General features: G+C 37.6%; 2 long non-coding RNA genes across 2 annotated transcripts; one reads left to right on the forward strand and one right to left on the reverse strand.

Moving 5' to 3' along the window:
* Positions 1-1159: 1159 nt before the first annotated feature.
* Positions 1160-3603, forward strand: LOC144956773 (uncharacterized). Its single transcript, XR_013642009.1, has 2 exons — positions 1160-1348; positions 2505-3603. It is a non-coding gene; the product is annotated as an uncharacterized LOC144956773 (long non-coding RNA).
* Positions 3604-4002: 399 nt separating this feature from the next.
* LOC144957260 (uncharacterized) lies at positions 4003-5401 on the reverse strand. The gene is made up of 2 exons (XR_013642108.1): positions 5175-5401; positions 4003-4212 (listed from the first exon to the last, which is right to left on the reverse strand). It is a non-coding gene; the product is annotated as an uncharacterized LOC144957260 (long non-coding RNA).
* Positions 5402-7033: the final 1632 nt, after the last annotated feature.

The following is a 7033-nucleotide window of genomic DNA, read 5'->3' on the forward strand; positions in this document are numbered from 1 at the left end:
CAGTGACCCCTTGTAAAGCGCTTTGAGCACATTTAGTGGATATTGCGCAATATAAAAGGTCTCATCCTAGACAACCTCTCTTCGGTCTGTGCCAACGCCCGTCATTAGGCGCCGATCGACGAAGACGAACGGATCTAGCCTTCTCACGTGACCATGAACGAGATCTGGATAGTGAAGGCTCTCAAGCGATATGCAGCATCGGTCTAAGGTCGCGTGACAGAGGATAGCTTGGGTTGGTGACAACTACATCTAATTAGACGATGATTGCTGACCAACGAAGCGTGTCTACCAGTCTGCGTTGTGGGCTTCGAGGAAAGGAGGAGGGGTTATGAGTTGTAGTAGTGTATCTACTATTTATGTAGCAAAAGTAGTAGTAGTTGTTGTAGTAATAGTGGTAGTTGTAGTAGTAGTAGTAGTAGTAGTAGTAGTAGTAGTAGTAGTAGTAGTAGTAGTAGTAGTAGTTGTTGTAGTAGTAATAGTAGTAGTAGTAGTAGTAGTAGTAGTAGTAGTAGTAGTAGTAGTAGTAGTAGTAGTAGTAGTAGTAGTATATAAACTCTCTCTCTCTCTCTCTCTCTCTCTCTCTATATTATATATATTATATATATATATATATATATATATATATATGTGTGTGACCCTCCGTCTCAAAACGGTATTATGTCGGGATGATTCAAACCCCAAAATGTGAATTTAGAGATAGAGTGATGAGAATATGGAGCTTAGAAGTTTTTGCAATGCAAGAAATAGCCTTTATACTCCAGCATAACGTACAGAAATTAAACCCAAGTTGGATATTTGTGGCTATGAATTCAATTTCCCTTACCGAGTGGATCCCGACATAATACCGCTTTGACACGGTGGGTCACACACACACACACAATATATATATATATATATATATATATATTATATATATATATATATATATATATATATATATATATATATATATATATATTTAAAAAAATATTTACCACAATGTTTGAGACAGTCTACATTAATGTTTCAGGCTTAATTTGCCATCGTCAGGACTGAGTTGTTTTGTTGACTGTTGTTGTTTCTTGAAGTGGTTCCGGTTTAAAGTTAATAGGCTTCCTAAGTCGTGACGTAATCCTGCGCAGCAACGCATGGCAACAAACCGGCTGGCTCTAAACAGTCGAGAAAAATGGCTGACACGAACTCTATTTCCATCACCGCCCTTATGAAATACTTCTCGAATGAGCATAAAAGTGTCTCGCGAGGTGAAAATCATCATCAGTCAGGTCATGTTTTGACTTTCACTTACTCAGATGGCTTGATGTTCGGCAAAGTTCAAGCCAGCATGAAGAATAAAGAGTATTCTGTGAAGGTAAGTCATTTCGTCTTCTCATTCTCACTCTCAAAATCTCACATCTCCGTAAAACTACTGTTGGACAGTTTACTTTGAGTTTAGGCAGATTTAGTATATCCAATGGAAAGATTTAACTGTTTACGTTCGATTTTAGTTAGGGAGAGAGAGAGGGAGTCATTGAATTATTGTGTTTTTATCTTATGGACCACGGACTTTGAGTCTTTGAGGTCTTAGTCTTAGTCTTGCTTCACTAATTTTCGTTGCTATTGACTATAGTCTACTACATACTATTTAGTATAGTGTTGTAACCTTTATTATAATACTCATATGAGCATCACAATCACCAATCACGCTAGACATTTTATCATAATACTTCATGTGGGGCAGCGTGGATCAGCGGTACGGTTTTTGCTTCGTACCCGAAAGGTACCGAGTTCGTTCACCCGCCGCTGCGCTGTGTGGCCTTGAGCAAGTCACCTCGCCCTAGCTCAATTTGCGGCGCTGCACCGCGGTTATTCCAGTCTTCCCTGGGAATAGACCCTAGAGATAAATTTCCTCTATGGGATGAATAAAGGATTTATTTAGACCAGTGTTAGTCACGGTAAACTAAATTTCCTATTGGGTTAAGGTGTAATGTAAATGTTGCTGCTTGAAACTCGAAGAAATCAATAACATTGTGAAATTGAATGTGAACTTCAATTTAATATACGAAAACAGATAAAATGGACGTTTCGGGTTTCCCCCTTATCAACAAAGCAAGATGAATGAAAGAATCACTTAATTTGTTTTTTTTAATTGAGTTTTTATACAGCGTAATATCCACTAAATGTGCTCAAAGTGCTTTACAAGGGGTCCCTGGCCAACAGCAACATTTAACATGTAAGACGGGACATGATGCCTGTTGGGCAATATTACAATTTTTTCGGACAGAGACAACGCTGTTAACGGCCAGGTACTCATTTGACACCTGAGTACGATGAGAGATTGTGAGTAAAGAGCCTTCTCCAAGGACTCAACTATGCGCCGAGCGAGGCCCAAACCCAGGACCTTCTGATCTGAAAGCGAGTGTCATACTACAAGACCACAACAGACGTTTTATTAGTTTGTTTGTTTTTTGCCTATTGAGCATGGTCGCAGCTCTAAATTTGAATCTTTTATTCTTTTACTTCCACAGATCTATCTTGATGATGCCTTGGGTTGATTCAGTCCAAAACTAATTTGTGTGGTTTTATTTAACAATGTTAATGACATTGAACATACATTGATACAACAATGCCATAATTTGTCATGTTTATCATGTAAAATCATGTATGGACCTACAAAACCATTATTTTGAATGGTGATTTGATGATGATGAACAAAATATGTGTGTTGTACAAAATAAATGGCAAAGCTAACAAAATGCAGTCTCCTTAATAAGAGGAGACTGGGGATTGACAAGTGCTGCAACCAATTGAAAAATAATATCAGATGTTTCTCTTAACATGGTTGGAATATATGAGAGGATGTCAACATTTTTCAGTCTTTCATTAGCCCTCTCAACATGAATTCTACATGAAGCAATTTCTTTTGTTAATAAAATCTCATTTTCAGTAAATTTATTATGTAAAAAGGAAGGGATATTTACAGTTACTCCTTGAGGTAAAATATCTTGAATCAGGATGGGGTTTTACCTTTATTACCTTTATCTGCTAAAATTAAATCTCCAGGGCTTAAAATTAAAAGTTTTAGTAATCCACAATTTTGTACAATGACCTTATCCGAGACAGACCTTGGATACAGTTTAGAAATAAAATTTATCACACCATTTGGACTCAGACCAACAAGAGCTTTAACAGAATTCATGGACCTATAAGAATAAATTAACCGTTGTTTATCCATTTCTTTAGGAATAGCAATTTGGTCATCTGTACAATCAATGATCATTCTGCAATTTGGAAATATTAAAAATGATGATGGAGCTGATAGTTTATTTTTATGTCTAGAAGGGCATGTAACCTTCATAACATTTTCAAAGAGAAGCTTATGGCTTATGTAAAACATGAATAAAAGTTTGTATAATATTTGTTATAGTACTTTCACTAACGCTAAATAATTGTGAAATATGAAGGTTAGCGTAGTTCTGTCTAAGTTTCATAAGTGTAATAATGAAAATTTTGTCTTTTAATGCAACTGTCTCTTCCTGAACTTCCCATCCACTATAATAAATAATGTTACCTCTAAAGCACTCAACATATTGAACAATAATATTAAATATTTTAAAACAATGTACACCTGTCTGCATTCGAAGAACTTTTTCTGTAAGGCTTGAAACAGTGTAAGTGCGTTGAATCTAACTTAGTTGGGTTTTTTAAAGCTAGCTATTTCCTTATTTTTGTCTGTAATTTCTTGTTCTTGAATTAAATTTGTTGTTCTATTTAAAATATCCTCACTTGTTCTACAATCTGTTTTTTTAAAAGAAGGAATCATGTGATGATGGTGACGAGAGTTGAGATGATGATGAGGGAGAAGATAATGAGGATGATGATGAGGAGGAAAATAATGATGATGAGGAATCTGGTTTTTTTAAAGGTGGGACTTTGTGATGATGATGAAGAGAGTTGAGCTGATGATGATGATGATGATGATGATGATGATGATGATGATGATGAGGGATGGTGGTGGTGGTGGTGGTGGTGGTGGTGGTGGACTTCTTGATGTTGGTGCCAATTGAGATGGGGTGGGAATTCCTTGTGTCACTTTTCTTTTCTTTCTTTCTGGCTCTGATGGAAACAATTTATTTTTATTTCTGTCAAACCATTCAGGGAGGTTGGCTTTGTCACCATCTCTGAAGGGACAAGAACACACTCTTGATGATGATGTTGGATCTTTTGTCCTTTCTCCTGAAATGAAAAGATTAAAAAAAAAAACAATAATTCTGTTGGGCATATTGGGTATATTATTTAATTTGATAAGTACTTTGTTTTAGACTATCTTGTTTGACACCAACTCAATGCATGATAAATCAAAGGTGTGCAAGAGACTAGGTTACTGGTGGGTCTCTCGCCTGTCTTTTATGAAATCGCACATTCAGCAAAATGTCGCACTTCCTCATTACTTCTTTTGATGATTTTGACTAGGTATATATAAAAATACGAATTCTTAAATTTACACAGTTAAAGTTGATCTTGGGGTTGAGTGTGGCAAGACTGGCGTTTTCTCTTTATTTCAGTCAGTACTGTACTGGACAGTGCGGTGAGGGAAACTTTGGAGTGTCAACAATCGGGCACAGGTAAAGGAGAGAGGTCCCTGCCGCCATCTTGCTTTGTTCACACAGAGTTGCCACCTCGGCTGTCGGGGAGGGGAGGCATGGCAGAGAATCAGAGAAACTTTCCAAAAAAAAGAGGAAAGTATGTGTGTTTGTGTGTGTGTGTGTGTGTGAGAGAGAGAGAGAGAGAGAGAGAGAGAGAGAGAGAGAGAGAGATATCTGCGTGAGGGGAGGGGTGGGGGGGGGGGGGGAGAGGTTGCGTTATTTTATTTATTTATTTTCATTTTGCCATAAAGGTATTGAGTTTAAAGTAAAATTTTAACAAATATTTTCTTTCTTCTTGTTCTCCTTTTTAAAAAAAATGTCACTTATCAGTAGAACTTAACTCTCATTCAGTTTATCAGCCTTAACATCAAAACGATTGAGATATCATTTTTGCTTCAACTTCAATAAAAATCTAGTGTGGAATGTATTTTTATTTATAATTTCGTGCAATTGTACACTTTAATCATAAAATATAGGTCTACGTAAGCTAGAACTTGACCTAGATCTGGACTACGAACTCTATCAAATGTTCGACGAGGCGTGCGTGCTTACCTGACTAAAGTGATCCACTTTTTCTTCAATTTTTTGTCTGCCTGTCCATTTGGAAATCTGTAAAACTTGCAGGAGTGACTCTCTGACTGGTGTAGACAATCTGGTACAAAACACTGGACCATATTTAAGATAAAAATTGTTTTTTGAGCGATTTTCCAATTAATCCTTGCCCGGACCAAGCACGGATTTTTTTTGTTTAGAGCCAGCCGATTCGTTGCTAGGCGGACGTGACGTCAGACTGTGGAATCCTATTAACAAGAATTAATAATTCGCTCCATTACTACATGTCGAGCACTTTTCGTACCATATTTGTATCAAACACGATTCAATATATATATATATATATATATATATATATATATATATATATATATATATATATATATATATATATATATATATATATATATATATACCTCTCTGTCTGTCTTTCTCTCTCTCTCTCTCTCTCTCTCTCCTCTCTCTCTCTCTCTCTCTCTCTCTCCTCTCTTCCTCCTTCCTCATCTCTCTCTCTCTCTCTCTCTCTCTCTCTCTCTCTCTCTCTCTCCATCCTCTCTCCCTCCCTCCTCCTCCTCTTCTTCTTCTTCTTCTTCTTCTTCTTCTTCTTCGTCCCACTCCCTCTCTATATAATCATAAACGGTTGTGAGAAAATACACAACAACAAAAAAACAAAAACAACGTTAAATTTTCTTTTTGTGATGGATGGTCATAAGTTGACAACATAATTAAATGTATTTTATTGCTTTAGATCATGTAAAACTGTGAATTTTGGTAAATATTTACAATATGTTGTACTTCAAATCGTGGGAATTCAATTTGCTTTGAATACCTACTCGTAATGATAAAAATCAGCATTTTTAATGCTCCTATATTATTCTACGGAAGCATTCAGTTGAACTTCAAAAAACCAAAAGTCTAATGTTGGCTTCAGCTGACAAGAAACGGAGAAGGAAAGAATGGAAACTACCTCAGGCCTCACCCTACCATGTGTTAGGGAGGGGCAGGGTCAGTGTCATTCAATAGTAGATAATTATGCATGTGGAGCTCTGCCCTAGATACGGAGAGAAAATTATAAATTGATTACGGGGGAAGGTGGCTGGGGGGGGGGGGGGGATGAAGTGGGGTTTGACCCACAAACGACCGAGGTTTTGGACTTCGGGGAGACCATGATACGACATCAAAGAGAAAAGGCCGCTGGTACTTGGATAGTGGAAATCACAGATTACTCCTGTGTTATCTATGGTGGAAATGGTCGGGGGGTGGGGGGTCGTGACAATCAGCATGATATGTATATATTAAGGAGAGGTGATATCCCCCCACCCGTCATTGGACAGAACTTTCATTGGCATCGTTAGTGCAGACGTTAACGCCCGTGTCTCGGCAGTACCACAGACCTCTCACTAATCTGTGGTCAGCACTGACCAATAGGCACCAGTACCTATTGGTCAGCACTGACCCCCGGGCTCTGGCGTATGTTCGTCAGTACTGACCAGCAGGTGCCAGCGCCTGGGGTCAGTACCATATATAACACAGGACGTCAGTACTGACCAATAGCCATTCCCTTTTTTTAGATTTATAATTAAAAGCACACGACAAAAGTAAGACAAAGGGGGATGGATCAAATTGGGAACAGATGTAGATTCCTAGAGCACGCTATCAATGTACTTGTTTGAGATCACATAAAAGTCTCCTCCAGACATAAGCACAGGGTCCTACTAAGAGGAAAACTCTCAAATGCTTTCAATAAATACACACAAAACAACAAACATATAATATAACAGAGAGATAATTTACAAGGGGGGGGGGGGGACAAAATAATCTCCCAAAACTATATATATAACAATATATTTGACAATTTT

This window comes from Berghia stephanieae, chromosome 11 (genome assembly GCF_034508935.2).
Source record: "Berghia stephanieae isolate SIO BIC M18660-M18661 chromosome 11, UCSD_Bste_1.3, whole genome shotgun sequence".
NCBI classification, from domain to species: Eukaryota; Metazoa; Mollusca; class Gastropoda; order Nudibranchia; family Aeolidiidae; genus Berghia; species Berghia stephanieae.